The 22,850-nt window shown below is 53.7% G+C and overlaps 1 pseudogene; it reads left to right on the plus strand.

Moving 5' to 3' along the window:
- Positions 1 to 12,565: 12,565 nt before the first annotated feature.
- Positions 12,566 to 15,527, plus strand: LOC128897465 (PHD finger protein 7-like; annotated as a pseudogene).
- Positions 15,528 to 22,850: the final 7,323 nt, after the last annotated feature.

Below are 22,850 nucleotides of genomic sequence, written 5' to 3' on the forward strand. Positions count from 1 at the left end.
CTGGGAACCAGTGTTGCTCTGAAGGAAGTACTGAAGGATGAGGCGGAAGCAGACAAAGTGAGTGAAAAAATATAAATTCCAAGGGTAGAATGGAATACAAAACCGAGATGAGACATTGTATTTGTTACATGGTCCAAGCAACTTGTGCCAAAACTCTCCACATAAATGAAATGTTTGTGGGGTGAAATGAAGAATCTGAGTTTACTGCTTCTGTAAACAAGCAAATGCATTGTCAGCCCCAAGCACACATGCTGACCATAGACAGCTATCCTGCACATCACTCTTACTTATTTCTTTGTGCCAGTGATTCAGCTTGGGTAGAGCTGACACTTCCACATTTCCCCCAACACTGTGAAAGAAAGGGATAGTTTTCCTCAGCTTTTCCATCTGCTTCTGCAGCAAGCTCTACTTACAGACCAATTTCCCAATGAGAAGAACCTGGGTTAGAGTGAGAACTGTGACAGTCAGTTAGAAAACTGAGATTTGTGAGACACCCTTGGAGGTACCTCAATGACACTTCGTCCCATGGCCTCCTTGTTCCCCTCCTTCACTATTTAGTGTCTTCATAAACTAAGAATGAGTGGAACCAGGATGTTTTGAGAAACAGATGGTAAGGTTGCCCTTTTCTCCTCCAGTCCTGGCAGATAGATGATGTTTTTCCAGTGAGACTGATCCTGTGCTGCTATACTTGTGAGGCTGAATTTCTCTCCATTTTTTTCTGTGTCTTTTTCTGATGCTGCTTGCCTATCCAGTAAACCTTTCAAAAGCACAACCCCACCTTTAAACACTTGCAGCTGACCACAACCTTGTCACCAGCTTTGTCACCAGCTCCTGCCATATTTCTTTCTCCTGAGTGTTTACATTCCTCCTATTCCCACTACAAACACTTTGCTATGTGACCCCTACTTTGTGACCATACCTAGGCTATATAAATATCTCAGGGCACACTTGTTTTCTGCAGGTCTTCTGTCTCTCTGTGACTGAATCTGCGGGAGTGGCTGGCTGGGCAAGCAGAGCTCACACACTCCAGCACACTTCCCTGCAGGGTCACCGCAGCTGTGCAACGCCGTGAGATTCTGAAATACATCCCCAGCACTGCGCTTGGGTGGCACAGGGAGAATTGCTGCCTTGTGCTGTATGCAAACCTTTCAGTATTGTGCATGTGGACAAAGTCATGTTTTCAAAGCTTCCATGCTCCTAGGAGCTGGATTGTCTCTCCATGTGACATGGCAGCCGTTTCCCACTCTGCTCTCTGTGTCCTCCTCTCATTGTGCTGATGTTACAGTAGGCAATAGAGAAGAAAGAGAGAAGACAACAATTTTTTTTGTGCAAACTGGGTGGCACAAGAACTTGGGCAGCAATTAGAAAAATCTACAAAATGAAGCAGCTGCTGGTGGGGTTTCACCTATTCCCCTTCCCTGCGTGTGCTCCTAAACCTGATTTGCTGTAGTTAATAGTCTTCTTACCAGTGCTAGAGCTCCCTTGTCTTGCTGTTATCCCAGCCAAACACGTTCATCCACTCTCCTGTATTTGTTAAGCTATAGGTGTGGGGTGTCAGCAGTTCCTGTCTCCCGTGACCAGCCAGCCCCAGCTGCCAGTACTGGTCTCTATGATGATGCTGGGTAATCCAAAGTACTGGGAAATGGGAAAGAAGACGTTAGAGATGACAGACCCTGCGTTGCATGCTTGGAGAGGGAAAATGCAGCTGCCTCAGAAGCCTTGTCATCACCTAGGGAACACTGGTGAAAAGATGGGACTCAGCAGGACAACTTGGAAGTTGAAGAACCTGAATGGCGAGCAACAGCTATGTTGCAACAAAGATGCCTCCACATCTACTATGTTGAAAGCCAGTAGGTCTTGCATCACCGTAAATAGGTTTAATCATACATTGAAGTGCCAAATGATTCCCCCAAATATTTAGTTATTAAAAATAAAATCCAAGGAAAAACCTTTGTGGGTACAACAGCAAAGTCACTGGAGTTAATTTCACCAACGGTGATGAGGAAAAGCTTTTTTTAGCAGTACATCCTGAGCCTTCAAAATATTTTGCTGAGATTTTTCATCTGTTACTTAATGCTCCTCAGACAGCTGCATCTGTCCTGCAAATAACTAAAGAAATCATATCTCCAACAGGAGGGCTGCCTTAGATAGATGATGGCATCAGGTGTACATCTGTGTGGCTTATAATGCTATCATTCTTTGACAGCCATGAAGCTAAATCACTACAAAAGATGCTCTTGGGAGAATTAACTCCAGCTCAGCCAAACCCAACACACTACAGTTGTTTCAAGTACAGCTTTAACAGCATATATGCTCTTCTGGAGTAAAGAATCCTGTGTGGCACCTTGCCACGTGCAAAAGACAGCATAGCATTATAAGGGATTTATCCAGGGTTTGTGCAAAAAGAAACTGTATTTGAGACTGATTTTGTAAAGGCAAAAATGTCTTACAGTAATTCTTCTCTCTCCCCATAGCATCATCGATACAAAACACATTTGCCTGGCTTCTTAAGAGCATTATTAACTATAATTTCTTCAGAGGAATGAGAGTTAATAATCCCTTTCATAATTACCTGTACTCCCTAGCCCTAGGCCATTTCCAGTGGAAGCATGATTGAACCCGAGATGAGTGCAAGAAAAAGAGGGTGTGGTGATTACTAACAAGGAACAAAATTAAGAGCAATTGCTCAAAGAGTTGAGCTTTTCTGGAAGGATTATCAAAAAGGAAAAAATATTTAAGTCGGGGAACACAAAACATGCTAGGAGAGCACAGGGGAATTACAACAGGAGCAACTGTGCAGTTCAGAGAGGTGGCTGTAAGGCAATGTTTATAGAATACTTGATCTTTCGAAAGACAAGTGAAAAAAAGAGAACAAAAATACAGAAAATGAAAGAACATAAATATATATAACAGAGAGAGGATGGCAGAAACAGACAAAAGGGGAAAAACCTTCCTCTTGGATTTCAGGCAATAACTGAAAGGAAAAGATGAAAAGAAATAAAACATTGTCTTTTGTTTGGTTTTCCTAACTCTTGTCATTCCCTGCCCTTGTTCATACAGCACTTCCAAGGTCTCTGTGCAAGTCTTATACCATGATACCAGGACAAAATGTCCTGCAGTGTGCCAGCTGCAGACAAACGAGTGCCCTCAGTGCAGCCAGGGCCCCCTCAATGCACCCTGTTCAAAGTGGAGCTGAGCGCACTGGTGGTAGGGGAGGGACAGTAAGAGACTTTGAGATAGCTTTTTGTGGCCTCTCAAACCGTGCGATGGTTCTGCCCCTGCAAGGGGAAATACCTCTGCTCAGGGACTGGGTAACACTGCCCTCTACTGGACAGTCTGGCAGGTCCATGCTGGGTTGGGACGAGATCTGGGCCAGAGGCTAGCTTGAACTTCTCACCATTTCATTAAAAGTTTCTTAAAATGGTGGTATCTAACTCTTCTGCATCACTATGGTGGAGATCAGTTCATCTGGGAAAAAAGTCCCCAGGTTTTTACCTGGGTATCCAAATTCAAGTGTTCCATTTGGTAGCATAGGTCACCACAGATGCGATGCCTTGGAACTGAGATAATTCATCAAGGAATGCTTTTTGCTTAAACCAGTCCCCAACAATTCCCCCGTTTTTCTTTTGTGCAAGTAAGGCCTTGGAGGTTATCCTTTGAGCACTTTGCATAATACAATTATAAACAAGTTTAACAATAATCAAAATTAGTACAATAATACCTAAAAACCTTAAAGCTTCTTTTATCAAATGTATAACCCACTGTGACCCATTCCCAAGTATTGATCTTAACCAATCATCCAAGGGACTTTGTACAATTGTAACAGCACGCGTATGATTCTTTAGCCACCTAATCTCAACATGCATCGACACTCCATGATCAGACAAGTTAAAACAACACGTTCCATCAAAATCTTTACACCCATGTCCTTGAGCTAACAACAAAAAATCAATTGCAGCACGATTTTGCAGTAACGCATGTTTCAATGACTTTTGGTCTAACAATAGCTCTTACAACACCTGAGTGGTAACATTTGTGTTTTTACTGACCAACACGCTAATCCTTCTACTTCACTCAAAGCCTTGCTGTCCTTGAAACTTTGCTCTAAATATCATACATGTGTGAGTATGGTTAGCTGATGCATTGCCAACTTGCTGTGAGCCCAACAGTTGCAGTTCTTCAGGATCATACAGTAACCGCCGAGTCGGTCCCTTAATCAATAATGCGCTACAATTTGCCACTTCAATCTTATTACCACAATTATTACTACTATAATTAACAAACATATTTACATCAAGTCTGGGTATCCCTATTAAATATGTCTCAAAAGGTTCACCCACAGTTTGTAAGCTCAAACAAAATTTGTTATTGCCTGTCATGTTGGCCCATGTTACCCATTCAAGGCATGTTGCTTAAGTTGAACTAGTTAGAATGTTCTAACAGCATTGGCATAATCCATGGTCAAAGATAACAGACACTGTAAAGAAGAACTTAGATCTTAATAGTTCCGATCTTTACATTTCACTCATTGACAGAGAAGACTTGATTATGCCTGAATATATTGCACACACAGATTAAAACACAAATGCAATCCATAGCACTGTCTTTTACAATCTGCTTTAGGGGTATGTTGCATTTTTATTTTCTCTAGGATGGTCAAAAATCATAAACTGTTTAATGGCAGCAAGATTTCTTTAATCTCTAAAGCTAGATCTGGCCAGGCTCTAGCGTCACAGACAGAAAACTTGCAAGCAACGAGCAAGAGCTTTGAAGTTGCTCTTTTCAAATTAAAACTATATTCAATTGACTTTAATTGGCTCGGTCATTTATAACATTGCTATTTCCCTTTTGCCTGGGCACAGGGTAGCGCCTTCCTGCTCTCTAGGCTAATGCAGTGGAGCAGCGTTTAGTGCAACAGGCAACACGCATGCGTCAGTTTTGGCAACAAAAGCACACGGCAGTGATTACGTTTCCAAAGGTCTGTTTGCAAGATGCTCTCTCCAGGGCACAAATGTCTTTCCATAAGCATTTGCTGACATCAACCTCCTGGCCAGAATAACATGGCCTAGGGGTTGTTGCTGGCATCCCCAGCACTCGTACATCCCCCAGTGATGACCAGTAGTAGGTTTCTGCAGAGTGACTACAGCACACACATTCGTTTCTTTTTATTACATCTTTTTATTACGTTTATTACATGTGTGACAGTACCAATGGAGATGTGATTAGGCCTTTGGATTCCACGCTCGTGGTTTTCAGCCCCATCGATCCAGCCTGTGCAGATATCCCCTGAGGAGCCTGTCTACCCTCAAACAGATCAACTCTCCCCCCCACTGCCTCCAAAACTGCCCCACAGTCCCTTGCAGCTTCCTGTCCCATGAAGGGAAGGCTCACATTGGCCTCTGAAAGGCAGTTCCTTGCCCTGCAGAAAGGCCATTTCCATTGTGACTCCTCAGCTTGTGCTCCTGCTGCATTTTGTGGTGGAGGCAGCACATCAGCAAAGCACTACGGAGGTCAGGACAAGAGTGTGGCCACCTGCCACATTTAGGTGCCATCCTGCGGTCCTGCGCTCTGACCCAGACACCAAGTGCATCGGAGAGGATGGGATGCCCGAGCCTCGGCCAGGCTCAGGGGTCCCTGCTGTCCCCTGTAGTGGGCAGCCCAGAGCCAGAGCCAGTGCTGTGGGTGCAGCCTTGGTGGCACGGTGCAGAGGAAGGGGAGCCTTTTGCGAGCTGCTGGCAGTGCTCCACGTGCCAGGGCCAGGAGCAGAGAGTTGCCTTGGCCAGAGCTGGGGCGCTGGCGTGGCGCTGCCTGAACAGCACCGTTTGGCCACCGGTGCCCACCCTCGAGAACTGTCCCAGGGGAGCTGGCATTTGACTCTGCCCTTGCTACCCTCTTACATAGGTGCCAAGGGCACAGGCCCCCGCCTCAGCACTTGACATCAGCCCCTGTGTGGTGTTGCCTGTGTCAGAGAGGGTGGCAGGTGGCCCAGGGCGTGGCACCTGGGGGGCCAGCAGTGATGACGTCACAATGGCCGTGGTGATTTCATGGCGTGATGATGTCACAAGAGTCACTGGTACAGGTGAGGGGGAAAGCCTACAAAAGGGAGCGCAGGGCTCAGTTCCTGCATCCTTGTGACTTGGTGAGGTAAGGAGAGGGCGGGAGAGGGAAGGGGCTGCCAAGGCAGGAGGGGAGCCCCTGCACCTCAGGGCTCTGGGGTGTGCTCCAAGCTCACCGGCATGTCTTGCTTCTCTCTCAAGAGTCAGCAGAGGAGCATTTGGAGGAGACAGCTCAGCAGTGCTGGGACAGGAACTCTCCAAGAGCTCACCGTTGACGTGTGCCTTGTCTGCAAGGAAGGAGGAGACGCTTGGCGAGATGGAGCGTGGTGAGCAAAGTTATCCCCTTTGCAGCCTGTCACAGGCAATAATGGTTAGGGTGGTCAGCAGAGCATAGGGCTGAGAGAGGAGTGACAGAGGGAGGCAAAGATCTCCACAGAGTGCCCCAGGGCACAGCCCCTCCTTTCCTCAGCAAGCAGGGCTCAGGCCTGACCAGTGGGCACCTGCTGGGACACCCAGTGCCTGCCGTGCTGAACCCTGCAGGCCTGCCCATCAGCCAGAGCGGCAGGAACAGAGCAGGCCCTTGGGGACAGTACCTCAGAGACACCTCCCCCAGCCCTACAGAAGTGCTCATTCCTAATGGTGTTTGCTCTCTCCTCTCCAGCATGCGTACTGTGCCGTCGGACACATGTTGCCATGCATATCTGTGGAGAAATGCTGAATCTGGAAGGGGTCCGTGCCCATTTGTTTTGCCTGGTGAGTTCCCCGGGGGCTGCCTCCCGTTTTCATGCAGGCACTCCCTGCCACACTGTCCTCAATGGCTCCCTGTCTGTTCTCTCCTGCAGATTTTTGCCAATGAGATTTCTCCACTCCTGGATGGGGAACATGGAGTGCTGCTGTTTTGTGAGGAGGAGGTTGAACATGCAGTCGAGCAGGCAGCACAGAAGGTGAGGACATGACAAAATCAGTGAGATTTGTGCCAGGAGAGTGCTGTGGCAGCTTAGCCCAAAGCTTGAGCTAGAATTCCTGGCCCTTCCAGAGAGCTCTTTTGACCTTTCAGACTTCTGAGTCTTGCTCCCAGCAGCTCGAGAGGCTCCTGCAGAGGAATCGTGCCGGCCAAAGGGATCTGCGGGCCCTGACCCAGAGGTATGGGGCCCCTCCTGCAAAGACCCCAAGGCTGATGGAAGTTGCTCTGCCCTTTACAGGAGTGCTGTGTCTGCCAGCAGAGTGGGGCCACCATCACCTGCAGCGAGACAGGCTGCGATGTCAGCTTCCATCTCCCCTGTGCCACACGGGGTGGGTGCGTCACCCAGTACTTTGGACTCTACAGGTAAGGGCAGCTGGCCCTCACAGGGGAGGCTTGCCACCTTCATTCCTCTGCCTGCCAGCTTCAGGCCAAGAAGAAAGCAACTCACGGTGGCACTTCCCACTGCCCAAAGAGTTCTGAGGCTCCTTCAGACATCTTCACCCTTCCTTGCTTTTCATGAAGCCTAAAACTGATTTTCATAGCCATAAGCCTAATGCCAACGCTAACCCTAATGCTAACCCTAACCCTCAGCCTAACCCAGTACTTTCCCTAGTGCGGTTAAGTCCTCTCCCCTTTCCTCCAGCACCACGTAAGGACCGGACACTTGTGTCCTCACCGTGAAGCCTCTTTCCTCTTCTCCCCAGGGCCTTCTGCAGGGAACACTCCCCACGTCAGGAAGTGGAGGCCGTTCCAGACGAGGACACCACCTGCCTCATCTGCACGGATCCTGTAGACAACCAAACGTCCTACAGGACCATGGTGTGCCCGGCGTGTCAACACGCATGGTTCCATCGGGAATGCATCCAGGTAGGAGCCCATCCCTCGCTCCCAGGAGACCACAGGTGCTCAGCAGCACCAGGACCTAACTCATGCTGTTCATGTTTCTCCTGCAGGAACAAGCTCTGCACACTGGCCTGTTGAGTTTCGAGTGCCCGGCGTGTAGGGATCAGAATGCATTTCTGCCAGAAATGCTCGACATGGGCATCCGAATCCCTTTCAGGTAGGTGTCCTTCCATCCACCTCACGAGGCAGGACGGTGCAAGCACTGTGCTACCCCAGGGCCTGCCCTTACAGTCCTGGCTCTCTGCTCTCTCGTGAGTCCTTGCTTCAGCTTTGCAGAGGAGCTGGAACCAGGGCAGGGCCGGGCAAGCAAGGATGGCCTGCATCTGCCTTACGCCAGGGTGGCAGCAGGGACTCATCAATATTCCTTTCTCCACCAGACTGCCATCCTTGGATGTCCAGGATTTAGAACAACTAGTTGAGAGGCACAGCCGCTGTGATGCCAGCGAGTGCCTGTGCCCAGGAGGCAGGGAGCAGGCAGAGCAAGAAGGGTAAGTTGTCAAAACTGCAACCTGGGGATCTGCTTTGTGCAGGATCCCTCTCTGGCCGTGGGCTCAGAGCAGAAGCTCCAAGAACAAGAGCTCTGCCAGATGGTCCCACGCTGCACTCAGTCTGTCCTCACAGCCATGAACCCATTTTTTGTCCCCAGGCCCTGGCAACTGCTGTTATGCAGCTCCTGTGCTGCTGAGGGCACCCACAGGCGATGCTCCCATCTGAGGCCCAGCACCGACAGCTGGGAGTGCAGCAGCTGTGCTGGCCCCAGCAGAGGTAAGAGGCAAAGCACTCTGCTGCTCTTCACCCCGGGCTAGTGGGCTGGCAGTGGAGACCAGGCTGAGCTTGGCCGAGCCTCTCAGCTCTGGGAGGGCTGGTGGCACTGCACAGGCCTATGGTGCCACAGAGCTGGCGGCTGTGCCCTTGACCTCTCTGCTTTCCTTTACAGACTCCAGGGACAGCTCGGAGCTTCCGGCCCTAGGTGCCCCTAGACAGGCGGCAGCTGTGGCATCCTCCAGCCAGGCGCTGCTTGTGCCATCCCACAACTTAGTGGTCCCTGAGACCAGCAGCCACAGAGAGACACCATCAGGAGACTTGGGAAGTCCCTCAGTGCATGAGACTGGAAGCCGGTCGAGCACCCGTCGGCACAGGAGGAAAAGAGATGCCTCCCCCTTGCAGCGTCAGGATGAAGCTCCTCCTTGCAGGCGGCCCAGAACACGCCGTGAGAGACTCTGCAGGCCAAGAGCAAGCAAGGAGAGCAGTACCTCCACAGAGGGGCTGCTGGAGGAGTCATCCTGCAGCTCACCGGACCCGCAGACCAGCAGCTCCAGTAGCTCCACAGAGACACCATCAGGAGACGAGGACAGCTCCCCAGTGCATGAGACTGGCCGCCGGTCCAGCACCCGTCAGCAGAGGAGGAAACGAGTTGCCTCCCCCTTGCAGTGTCAGGATGAAGCTCCTCCTTGCCGGCGGCCCAGAACACGCCGTGGGAGACTCTGCAGGGCAGGAACAAACACCCAGAGCAGTACCTCCACGGAGGGGCTGCTGGAGGAGGCATCCTGCAGCTCCCTGGACCGGCAGCCCCGCAGGCCAAGGACCACCAGAGAGACACCATCAGGAGACCGGGGCGGTTCCTCAGTGCATGAGGCTGGCAGCCGTTCCAGCACCCGTCAGCAGAGGAGGAAACGCGATGCGTGCCACCTGCAGTGTCAGGATGAAGCTCCTCCTTGCCGGCGGCCCAGAACACGTCGTGGGAGGTCCTGCAGGGCAAGAGCAAACAACGAGAGCAGTACCTCCACAGTGGGGATGCTGGAGGAGCCATCCTGCAGCTCGTTCGACCAACAGACCCAGAGCCCAAGGACCACCAGGGAGACACCCTCAGGAGACCAGGGCAGCTCCCCAGTGCTTGAGCCTGCCAGCCAGTCCAGCACCCCTGGGCCCGTGCAGGCCCGTGCCAGGTCCCAACGGCAGCGTCGAGAGGAAGCTGCTCCCTACAGCCCACAGCGACCCAGAAGACGCCACAGAAGGAACAACCGTGCAGCATCTCCACAGTAGAGGTGGTTTTCAATCTCTACACTGGCAGATGCCACACTCCTCTGCCTCTCCCTCATACTCCTCTCCCTTTCTCGGGAGCAGCATTAGGAGCTGGGCCCAGGGACTGGGAGCACCTTGCCCACACCTCCTCCTTGCTGGCTGCCCTTGCCCAGGTGCCCAGAACCATGGACATGGACTGTGTGCTTTGGCCCTTGCTGGCCCCACAGCCTTCTCCAGAATCGGGGATCTCTGCTGCTTTTTCCCACCTTGAGAGTTACCCAGCATGGCTCAGCCAATGCTGCTGTGCCTCTCCCATCAATGCAGGCCTTGCGTGAGGGAGCATTGTATGGGCTTAGCCCAGAAGCCAAGAAAGAAGCCCAGCACTTCCAGACAGCTCTGGGACAAATGTCTTGCTCCCAGCAGCTCCAGAGCGGGTCCTGCACAGGAGTGTTGTCTGCCAGGTGGATCTGTGGGCTGCGACTCAGCTGTGGCCACATCCTGTTCTCTGCTCAGAGGCGTGGGGCTGGCTATGCAGGCCTTGGGCTGATGGAAGTTGCTTTGCCCAAGGGTACTGCATCTGCTGCCAGAGTGGGGTCAGCATCACCTGCAGTGAGACAGGCTGTGATGTCAGCTTCCATCTCCCCTGTGCCATATGGGGTGGGTGTGTCACCCAGTACATTGGACTCTATAGGTAAGGGCAGCTGGCCCTCACAGGGGAAGCTTCCCGCCTTCATTTCTCTGCCTGCCAGCTTCAGGCCAAGAAGAAAGCAACTCACGGTGACACTTTGCACTACCTGAAGAAGAGCTCTGAGGCTCCTTCAGACATCCACACCCTTCCTTGCTTAACCCTAATGATGGGCAGAAATTTTTTTTTAAACTCTTACCGAGTTCAACAGAGTAACAAAGTTGATAAGGAACTCCCCATTGTTGGGTGGAATGCAGGAGGCAGGGGGAGGATCAGTCAGCATTTGTATAGATAAGAAATGCCAGGACTTGCTGTAAGATACTTCTGTTATTCTTAGATAGATAACCTCTGTATAGATAGAAAGCACCTGGACTTTTCTGTGGAACATTAACCTCCCTCTGTCATTTTAGATAGATAACTTTTTGCATATTAGCTTGTACTGAACCCTCTGAAGACACACAGGTCTTTTGGAAGGATCCGGCCTATGTCCGGCGCTGCCACATAAGCAAGATACATGAATCTTTATGAGTTTTTTGTCTTTCTCTAAGTCAATTTTGGCAAGACAGGCAGGAAACCTCTGTCCGGCTGCGAGACCTTTTGAGGAACGGGACCTCTCAGGGCACCTCTGAGATATTCTCGAGGAGAGCTCCCCTACTCATGAGATCGTCGCAGGGACAGACAAGACTGCTGGCGAAGAGAAAGTATTGCTTTTGTAAAAGGGGTAACTCCATAAGCTGTGAGGGGCTGCCCTACGCGGGAGAGAGGCATTTATTGCACCCCTAGGTAAAAGAGCTCTTGGGCCGGGACCAGTGGGCTCCCGAAGGGCACTATAAGCATTGTTTACATGTATTAGGAGCATTGTTTGTAGTGTGGGACCAGGGGTGTCCCAAAGGGAATCATAAGCATTGTTCATATTTTAAGTCTGTGTGGGGCCAGGGTGGTTCCTGAAGAACTTAAAGAAACATTGTTTATGATTTGAATGTGCTGCTGAGTGTGTGTGCCAGTGAGACATAGAAGCGAAAATTGTGAATAGGAGTGTGGCCAATAATTGTGTTATTAAGGACCGGTCGGTATTGTCGTATTTGTCGTGTGTTTTGTGTGTTGTAAGAAGGCAGTACTGTGTTCTACTGTGAAATGGGGGGAGGCAAAGTGGTGAGATCCCAAGGCATACTCCACATGGCTGTATAACAGTGAGGTAATTGCAGTACCTCCAGGGCAAAAAATGAACAAAATGAAAAAAAAAAAAAAAAGAAAAGAGAAAAAGGGGGGGGCAAAGGGAAAAAAAGTGGGGGGAAATGGAAAAAAAGGGGGGGGAAAGGGAAAAAAAGGGGGGGGAAGGGAAAAAAAGGGGGGGAAAGGGGACAAAAGGGGGGGAAAGGGGAAAAAAGGGGGGGAAATGGAAAAAAAAGGGGGGAAAAGGGAAAAAAGGGGGGAAGGGAAAAATAGGGGGGGAAATGGAAAAAAAGTGGGGGAAAATGGAAAAAAAAGGGGGGGAAAAGGGAAAAAAAAAAGCAGGGGGAAGGGAAAAAATGGGGGGGAAGGAAAAAAGGGGGGGGGAAGGGAAATAAAAACCCAAAAGAAGAAAAAACAAAAGAAATCCACCCCCAACTCATGAAATACCTTTACCATCTAGGACATAAGGTAGAGTGGGGAACACCCGACAGGTTTGGAGATTGAAATATTCGTAGGGGTGCTAATTTGTGGTAGCAGCTGTCTTGTGAGGAAGGGGGTGTAAACTTTGCAGTTAATTAGGCAAAGGTTTTTGCTCAGGCACTTTAGCCTGAAAGGTTTTGGGGCTTTGAAAAGTTGTGTGTTCAGCAGTATTGGCAAAACAGAAAGGATGTGAAATGAAATTCTGGTCAAGCTGATAAACTGGAGAGTCTAAAGAGGCACCAAAATTTAATTTTGTTTGAAATGTAAATCCTGGGGTTTGGGATGCTGAGCAGCCTGGAAGAGCGAAAAAATGCCCTACCTGTGATGACAGACCTGAAGCCCGTTACCAGTAGGTTAAAACAGTATCCCAAGGTAAGAAGATAGGGAAGGCGTTTTGCCTGTTGTAGAAAAATTCCTAAAGTGTGGGCTGCTAGCAGAGTGTGAATCAGCTTGTAATACCTCAGTTTTACCTGTGAAACAAACAAACAAGAACCAGCTGGGGAAATCTCTTAGTGCAGAACCTAAGGGCCATAAATAGAATAACAAAGGCTATTCCTCTGGACTGGTTCCAGCAAAGGAGCTCGCAAGCAACGCGCAGGCAGCCGCAGCGGGGCTGGGTCCTTGCGGCGACGGGTCGCGGTGACATTGGGGGCTGGCCCGGCAGAAGCAACGGCGCAGAAGCAGGAACCAGGGCAGCTCCCCAGTGCTTGAGCCTGCCAGCCAGTCCAGCACCCCTGGGCCTGTGCAGGCGTGTGCTAGGTCCCGTCGGCAGCGTGGAGAGGAAGCACCTGCTGGGACACCCAGTGCCTGTCATGCTGAACTCCAAGCCCTGCAGGCCTGCCCATCAGCCAGACCGGCAGGAACAGAGCAGGCCCTTGGGTGGGACACTTCCCCCAGCCCTACAGAAGTGCTCATTCCTACTGGTGTTTGCTCTCTCCTCTCCAGCCTGCATTCTGTGCCGTCAGGAAGAGGCTGACCAGGATATCTCTGGAGAAGTCCAGAATCTGCAAGGGGTCCGTGCCCATTTCTTTTGCCTGGTGAGTTCCCCGGGGATTGCCTCCCGTTCTGCCACACTCTCCTCAGTGGCTCCCTGTCTGTTCTCTTCTGCAGTATTTTGCCAATGAGATTTCTCCACAACTGGATGGGGACCAAGGAGTGCTGCTATTTTGTGAGGAGGAGGTTGAACATGCAGTCGAGCAGGCAGCACAGAAGGTGAGGACATGACAAAATCAGTGAGATTTGTGCCAGGAGAGTGCTGTGGCAGCTTAGCCCAAAGCTTGAGCTAGAATTCCTGGCCCTTCCAGAGAGCTCTTTTGACCTTTCAGACTTCTGAGTCTTGCTCCCAGCAGCTCGAGAGGCTCCTGCAGAGGAATCGTGCCGGCCAAAGGGATCTGCGGGCCCTGACCCAGAGGTATGGGGCCCCTCCTGCAAAGACCCCAAGGCTGATGGAAGTTGCTCTGCCCTTTACAGGAGTGCTGTGTCTGCCAGCAGAGTGGGGCCACCATCACCTGCAGCGAGACAGGCTGCGATGTCAGCTTCCATCTCCCCTGTGCCACACGGGGTGTGTGCGTCACCCAGTACTTTGGACTCTACAGGTAAGGGCAGCTGGCCCTCACAGGGGAGGCTTGCCACCTTCATTCCTCTGCCTGCCAGCTTCAGGCCAAGAAGAAAGCAACTCACGGTGGCACTTCCCACTGCCCAAAGAGTTCTGAGGCTCCTTCAGACATCTTCACCCTTCCTTGCTTTTCATGAAGCCTAAAACTGATTTTCATAGCCATAAGCCTAATGCCAACGCTAACCCTAATGCTAATCCCTAACCCTCAGCCTAACCCAGTACTTTCCCTAGTGTGGTTAAGTCCTCTCCCCTTTCCTCCAGCACCACGTAAGGACCGGAAACTTGTGTCCTCACCGTGAAGCCTCTTTCCTCTTCTCCCCAGGGCCTTCTGCAGGGAACACTCCCCACGTCAGGAAGTGGAGGCCGTTCCAGACGAGGACACCACCTGCCTCATCTGCACGGATCCTGTAGACAACCAAACGTCCTACAGGACCATGGTGTGCCCGGCGTGTCAACACGCATGGTTCCATCGGGAATGCATCCAGGTAGGAGCCCATCCCTCGCTCCCAGGAGACCACAGGTGCTCAGCAGCACCAGGACCTAACTCATGCTGTTCATGTTTCTCCTGCAGGAACAAGCTCTGCACACTGGCCTGTTGAGTTTCCGAGTGCCCGGCGTGTAGGGATCAGAATGCATTTCTGCCAGAAATGCTCGACATGGGCATCCGAATCCCTTTCAGGTAGGTGTCCTTCCATCCACCTCACGAGGCAGGACGGTGCAAGCACTGTGCTACCCCAGGGCCTGCCCTTACAGTCCTGGCTCTCTGCTGTCTCGTCAGTCCTTGCTTCATCTTTGCAGAGGAGCTGGAACCAGGGCAGGGCCGGGCAAGCAAGGATGGCCTGCATCTGCCTTACGCCAGGGTGGCAGCAGGGACTCATCAATATTCCTTTCTCCACCAGACTGCCATCCTTGGACGTCCAGGATTTAGAACAACTAGTTGAGAGGCACAGCCGCTGTGATGCCAGCGAGTGCCTGTGCCCAGGAGGCAGGGAGCAGGCAGAGCAAGAAGGGTAAGTTGTCAAAACTGCAACCTGGGGATCTGCTTTGTGCAGGATCCCTCTCTGGCCGTGGGCTCAGAGCAGAAGCTCCAAGAACAAGAGCTCTGCCAGATGGTCCCACGCTGCACTCAGTCTGTCCTCACAGCCATGAACCCATTTTTTGTCCCCAGGCCCTGGCAACTGCTGTTATGCAGCTCCTGTGCTGCTGAGGGCACCCACAGGCGATGCTCCCATCTGAGGCCCAGCACCGACAGCTGGGAGTGCAGCAGCTGTGCTGGCCCCAGCAGAGGTAAGAGGCAAAGCACTCTGCTGCTCTTCACCCCAGGCTAGTGGGCTGGCAGTGGAGACCAGGCTGAGCTTGGCCGAGCCTCTCAGCTCTGGGAGGGCTGGTGGCACTGCACAGGCCTATGGTGCCACAGAGCTGGCGGCTGTGCCCTTGACCTCTCTGCTTTCCTTTACAGACTCCAGGGACAGCTCGGAGCTTCCGGCCCCAGGTGCCCCTAGACAGGCGGCAGCTGTGGCATCCTCCAGCCAGGCGCTGCTTGTGCCATCCCACAACTTAGTGGTCCCTGAGACCAGCAGCCACCAGAGAGACACCATCAGGAGACCTGGGAAGTCCCCCAGCGCATGAGACTGGAAGCCGTTCGAGCACCCGTCGGCACAGGAGGAAAAGAGATGCCTCCCCCTTGCAGCGTCAGGATGATGCTCCTCCTTGCCGGCGGCCCAGAACACGCCGTGAGAGACTCTGCAGGGCAAGGGCAAGCAACGAGAGCAGTACCTCCACAGAGGGGCTGCTGGAGGAGCCATCCTGCAGCTCAGCTGACCCGCAGACCAGCAGCTCCACTAGCTCTACAGAGACACCATCAGGAGACGAGGACAGCTCCCCAGTGCATGAGACTGGAAGCCCATCCAGCACCCGTCAGCAGAGGGGAGGAAACGAGTTGCCTCCCCCTTGCAGCGTCAGGATGAAGCTCTTCCTTGCCGGCGGCCCAGAACATGCCGTGGGAGACTCTGCAGGGCAAGAGCAAGCAACGAGAGCAGTACCTCCACGGAGGGGCTGCTGGAGGAGCCATCCTGCAGCTCAGGTGACCCGCAGACCAGCAGGCCAAGGACCACCAGAGAGACACCATCAGGAGACCGGGGCGGTTCCTCAGTGCATGAGGCTGGCAGCCGTTCCAGCACCCGTCAACACAGGAGGAAATGAGATGCGTGCCACCTGCAGTGTCAGGATGAAGCTCCTCTTTGCAGGAGGCCCAGAACGTGCTGTGGGAGATCCTGCAGGGCAAGAGCAACTTCTGAGAGCAATTCCTCCACAGAGGGGATGCTAGAGGAGCCATCCTGCAGCTCGTTCGACCAACAGACCCAGAGCCCAAGGACCACCAGGGAGACACCCTCAGGAGACCAGGGCAGCTCCCCAGTGCTTGAGCCTGCCAGCCAGTCCAGCACCCCTGGGCCTGTGCAGGCGTGTGCTAGGTCCCGTCGGCAGCGTGGAGAGGAAGCACCTGCTGGGACACCCAGTGCCTGTCATGCTGAACTCCAAGCCCTGCAGGCCTGCCCATCAGCCAGACCGGCAGGAACAGAGCAGGCCCTTGGGTGGGACACTTCCCCCAGCCCTACAGAAGTGCTCATTCCTACTGGTGTTTGCTCTCTCCTCTCCAGCCTGCATTCTGTGCCGTCAGGAAGAGGCTGACCAGGATATCTCTGGAGAAGTCCAGAATCTGCAAGGGGTCCGTGCCCATTTCTTTTGCCTGGTGAGTTCCCCGGGGATTGCCTCCCGTTCTGCCACACTCTCCTCAGTGGCTCCCTGTCTGTTCTCTTCTGCAGTATTTTGCCAATGAGATTTCTCCACAACTGGATGGGGACCAAGGAGTGCTGCTATTTTGTGAGGAGGAGGTTGAACATGCAGTCGAGCAGGCAGCACAGAAGGTGAGGACATGACAAAATCAGTGAGATTTGTGCCAGGAGAGTGCTGTGGCAGCTTAGCCCAAAGCTTGAGCTAGAATTCCTGGCCCTTCCAGAGAGCTCTTTTGACCTTTCAGACTTCTGAGTCTTGCTCCCAGCAGCTCGAGAGGCTCCTGCAGAGGAATCGTGCCGGCCAAAGGGATCTGCGGGCCCTGACCCAGAGGTATGGGGCCCCTCCTGCAAAGACCCCAAGGCTGATGGAAGTTGCTCTGCCCTTTACAGGAGTGCTGTGTCTGCCAGCAGAGTGGGGCCACCATCACCTGCAGCGAGACAGGCTGCGATGTCAGCTTCCATCTCCCCTGTGCCACACGGGGTGGGTGCGTCACCCAGTACTTTGGACTCTACAGGTAAGGGCAGCTGGCCCTCACAGGGGAGGCTTGCCACCTTCATTCCTCTGCCTGCCAGCTTCAGGCCAAGAAGAAAGCAACTCACGGTGGCACTTCCCACTGCCCAAAGAGTTCTGAGGCTCCTTCAGACATCTTCACCCTTCCTTGCTTTTCATGAAGCCTAAAACTGATTTTCATAGCCATAAGCCTAATGCCAACGCTAACCCTAATGCTAATCCCTAACCCTCAGCCTAACCCAGTACTTTCCCTAGTGCGGTTAAGTCCTCTCCCCTTTCCTCCAGCACCACGTAAGGACCGGACACTTGTGTCCTCACCGTGAAGCCTCTTTCCTCTTCTCCCCAGGGCCTTCTGCAGGGAACACTCCCCACGTCAGGAAGTGGAGGCCGTTCCAGACGAGGACACCACCTGCCTCATCTGCACGGATCCTGTAGACAACCAAACGTCCTACAGGACCATGGTGTGCCCGGCGTGTCAACACGCATGGTTCCATCGGGAATGCATCCAGGTAGGAGCCCATCCCTCGCTCCCAGGAGACCACAGGTGCTCAGCAGCACCAGGACCTAACTCATGCTGTTCATGTTTCTCCTGCAGGAACAAGCTCTGCACACTGGCCTGTTGAGTTTCGAGTGCCCGGCGTGTAGGGATCAGAATGCATTTCTGCCAGAAATGCTCGACATGGGCATCCGAATCCCTTTCAGGTAGGTGTCCTTCCATCCACCTCACGAGGCAGGACGGTGCAAGCACTGTGCTACCCCAGGGCCTGCCCCTACAGTCCTGGCTCTCTGCTCTCTCGTCAGTCCTTGCTTCATCTTTGCAGAGGAGCTGGAACCAGGGCAGGGCCGGGCAAGCAAGGATGGCCTGCATCTGCCTTACGCCAGGGTGGCAGCAGGGACTCATCAATATTCCTTTCTCCACCAGACTGCCATCCTTGGACGTCCAGGATTTAGAACAACTAGTTGAGAGGCACAGCCGCTGTGATGCCAGCGAGTGCCTGTGCCCAGGAGGCAGGGAGCAGGCAGAGCAAGAAGGGTAAGTTGTCAAAACTGCAACCTGGGGATCTGCTTTGTGCAGGATCCCTCTCTGGCCGTGGGCTCAGAGCAGAAGCTCCAAGAACAAGAGCTCTGCCAGATGGTCCCACGCTGCACTCAGTCTGTCCTCACAGCCATGAACCCATTTTTTGTCCCCAGGCCCTGGCAACTGCTGTTATGCAGCTCCTGTGCTGCTGAGGGCACCCACAGGCGATGCTCCCATCTGAGGCCCAGCACCGACAGCTGGGAGTGCAGCAGCTGTGCTGGCCCCAGCAGAGGTAAGAGGCAAAGCACTCTGCTGCTCTTCACCCCAGGCTAGTGGGCTGGCAGTGGAGACCAGGCTGAGCTTGGCCGAGCCTCTCAGCTCTGGGAGGGCTGGTGGCACTGCACAGGCCTATGGTGCCACAGAGCTGGCGGCTGTGCCCTTGACCTCTCTGCTTTCCTTTACAGACTCCAGGGACAGCTCGGAGCTTCCGGCCCCAGGTGCCCCTAGACAGGCGGCAGCTGTGGCATCCTCCAGCCAGGCGCTGCTTGTGCCATCCCACAACTTAGTGGTCCCTGAGACCAGCAGCCACCAGAGAGACACCATCAGGAGACCTGGGAAGTCCCCCAGTGCATGAGACTGGAAGCCGTTCGAGCACCCGTCGGCACAGGAGGAAAAGAGATGCCTCCCCCTTGCAGCGTCAGGATGAAGCTCCTCCTTGCAGGCGGCCCAGAACACGCCGTGAGAGACTCTGCAGGGCAAGAGCAAGCAACGAGAGCAGTACCTCCACAGAGGGGCTGCTGGAGGAGCCATCCTGCAGCTCACCGGACCCGCAGACCAGCAGCTCCAGTAGCTCCACAGAGACACCATCAGGAGACGAGGACAGCTCCCCAGTGCATGAGACTGGCCGCCGGTCCAGCACCCGTCAGCAGAGGAGGAAAAGAGTTGCCTCCCCCTTGCAGCGTCAGGATGAAGCTTCTCCTTGCCGGCGGCCCAGAACACGCCGTGAGAAGCTCTGCAGGGCAAGAGCAAGCAACGAGAGCAGTACCTCCTCAGAGGGGCTGCTGGAGGAGCCATCCTGCAGCTCACCGGACCCGCAGACCAGCAGCTCCAGTAGCTCCACAGAGACACCATCAGGAGACGAGGACAGCTCCCCAGTGCATGAGACTGGAAGCCCATCCAGCACCCGTCAGCAGAGGGGAGGAAACGAGTTGCCTCCCCCTTGCAGCGTCAGGATGAAGCTCCTCCTTGCCGGCGGCCCAGAACATGCCGTGGGAGACTCTGCAGGGCAGGAACAAACACCCAGAGCCGTACCTCCACAGAGGGGCTGCTGGAGGAGCCGTCCTGCAGCTCAGCTGACCCGCAGACCAGCAGGCCAAGGACCACCAGAGAGACACCATCAGGAGACCGGGGCGGTTCCTCAGTGCATGAGGCTGGCAGCCGTTCCAGCACCCGTCAACACAGGAGGAAATGAGATGCGTGCCACCTGCAGTGTCAGGATGAAGCTCCTCTTTGCAGGAGGCCCAGAACGTGCTGTGGGAGATCCTGCAGGGCAAGAGCAACTTCTGAGAGCAATTCCTCCACAGAGGGGATGCTGGAGGAGCCATCCTGCAGCTCGTTCGACCAACAGACCCAGAGCCCAAGGACCACCAGGGAGACACCATCAGGAGACCAGGGCAGCTCCCCAGTGCTTGAGCCTGCCAGCCAGTCCAGCACCCCTGGGCCCGTGTGGGCCCGTGCTAGGTCCCGACGGCAGCGTCGAGAGGAAGCTGCTCCCTACAGCCCACCCCGACCCAGAAGACACCGCAGAAAGAACAACCGTGCAGCACCTCCAAGTGTTGGCCCTGATCCCCCTGCACCACCTCCACAGCAGAGGTGGATTTTAATCTCTACACTGGCAGATTCCACACTGCTTTGCCATGGCGTACGGGAGGCGGAGGCCTCGCCTGGCCACATTCTGGTACCCACCGACTCCCGCCGAGATCCCACGGGCCATGGACAGCACGAAGGCGCTGGTCGGGAGCTTGCAGAGTGGCCGGCTGGCGCAGCTTACCGTCCGGGACGTGCTGAGGAGCGGTCTGGTGGCCACAGAGGTGCTGGTGTGGTTCTACATCAGGGAGATCTTAGGCAAGGGTGGCCTGACGGGGTGCAACGTCTGAAAACTCCTCCCGCTGTCCTCTTTGCCGTGGTCCTGAGCGTCTGTGACAATAAAGCTAGGATTGTTTAACAAAGAAACCCCAAACAAACAAAATTTGTAAAATGTAAAAAATTATTAAAAAATAAAATAAAACTAAAAAAACCCAAACCACAGGCCAGACCTTGATTACTGTGTCCGGTTCTGGGCCCCTCAATTTAAGAAGGACATTGAGACTCCTAAAGTGTCCAGAGAAGGGCAAGGAGGCTGGGGAGAGGCCTCAAGCACAAGTTCTGTGAGGAGAGGCTAAGGGGGCTGGGATTGTTTAGTCTGCAGAAGAGGAGGCTCAGGGGAGACCTTAATTGCCCTCTACAACTACCGGAAGGGAGGTTGTAGACAAGTGGGGGTTGGTCTCTTCTCCCAGGCAACCAGCACCAGAACAAGAGGCTAGTCTCAAGCTGCACCAGGGGAAGTTTAGGCTTGAGGTGGGTGGCCACCCATTGATACCGGTGGGTGGAGTCTGCCTTAATCGATGACTTCAGTAGGTGTACGCTCTGTTGAGACCTCCGGGTGTAAGTGAATTGTAAAAAACCCAATCCTTCAGATGAATAATAATCAGGTCCCAATTTGAGGGGACTGCGAGTTGGGGGGCCAGGTTGCAAGGCACCCATCTTCTCCAGGATTGAGTTGATTGGTCTCAGACCATGTAATGAACACCATTCGCTAATAGAAGCGACAAAAGGGATTAATAAATGTGTTGCAAACAACTGATTGATTACAGCAGTTGTGTATCCTGACTGTAACCCATAGGGAGCTATGGCTTGTCTAGCTTCCATTAGCATTTGTCAGTCCAGAGATTGTTAGATCCGTTGTTGACCACAGGAAATGCCTATACAGGCTGTGACTACATTTCCCACAATACCTTTCCACCAACGCAATGGGACAGTTCCCGTCCCTCCCACCCCGCGATGGTCCTATCGGGACTCGATTGGAAGCGCCCTCGTAGTGCGATACTTTGTTGGGAATGTCTGGAGTGTAGGAGGCGTGGGGGTGTCGCGCAGCTGAAACCGCTGTGGGGAAGGGGCCGCTGGCGCGGGCGCTGGTGTCGGTGGGAACCAGTCTGGGTCGCGTCGGTCGGTGCCGCTTTGTTCGGAGTCTCCGGTAGTGGCGGGGGCCGCGGGGGCTTGCGGGAGTCGTCGCCAAGAGGACTGCCGGGACGGGGGGAGGGTGGGCCCCGCCGAGATAGGCGCCGCCGGAATGGGCGCCGCCGCTGCTGGTAGGAGCCACCGCCGGGGTGGCCGGGGCGCGGTGGTAAGAATGGTGCAGTCGCGAGCCTGCAAGCGCTGCATTTTTTTTTCTCCCAAGAGGAGCTGTCCACAGTGTCCGCTCTCCCGGTACCGGTCCTCCCATCTTCCAAGTCCAAGCCGTCGCTGGCGGCATCAGAGGAAGATGTTGAAGAAGGGGATCGAAAACGCTGAATCACAAGCTTCGCTGCCTTTTAACGGCTTTTTCTGTGCTTGGGGCGGGCGGCGGCGGTGGCGTCTAATAAAGACGGTGTGCTCGCCAAGATGGCGGACGTGGCGTGTCGTGCAATTTCTGCTGCGTAGCGACCTCCGTTTTGATTTCGCGCGCCTTACCAGTCCGTTCAGGATTCGCTTCTGCCGCTATTGACGTGGCAGGAGCAGATTTTTCCGCGCAAAAGGACGGTAGTGAGATAGCCACGATTCGTGTATGGGAAGGAGTAGCGGGCAATTGAAATTGTGCGGATGCTGGCGGACAGTATGCAGGGAGAGAGGAGGGGGGCGGAGGGCGGGGGATGCCTTCCGAATCTCCCGTGTCCGTCTCGGTTAGAAACAAATGCCACAGCCGAGTCAAAAGTAAACTGCTCTGCTTTTTTCGATTGCAATGTACGTGACAGTCCGTCACACGGTGCTGTTGCGAAGAGCTTCTTGTTAAGTATTTAAGCACCTCATCCCACAGCTGGGCTGCAATCTCGTCCCGCGCTTCGGAAGTAAAAGCGCAGTTGCCGCGGGGTTGATTCCGGGCGCAGGCTAATAGCCCGTTTAAGATCCCAGAATTGCCAGAGAGAAGAAGTTGGAGGGCGTTTTCGCACAGCCTCTTCTGTTTCGCGGCGTACTTCCACTTGCCCTCCCCGGCCGCTCGCCGGATCCAAGGCGAGATTCACTTCCTTGGGGAGCGCGCGCTGCTGGTCTTTCAGCACCGGGGCAGTGCTGAGTGCGGCCGGGCTTCCGTATCGCTCGGACGTACCTCTTCATGCTGAGTCGTGCAGTGTCAGGGGCGGAGGACCCCAGTCCACGTTGGGCGCCAGATTTGGCGACGACGGAGGTTCTTGGAATCAATACGGCTGACCAATATGATCGGGTATTGATCCTTTATTGTTCCAGTATTGCAGGCCTATGGCTCAGGCCTACGGTGAAAGCATGGCACAGTAAAGCATGGAAGGAAAGCAGATAGGACAGGCAGAAAAAGAAGAAGTGCG

Source organism: Dryobates pubescens, chromosome 1 (genome assembly GCF_014839835.1).
Source record: "Dryobates pubescens isolate bDryPub1 chromosome 1, bDryPub1.pri, whole genome shotgun sequence".
NCBI lineage: Eukaryota > Metazoa > Chordata > Aves > Piciformes > Picidae > Dryobates > Dryobates pubescens.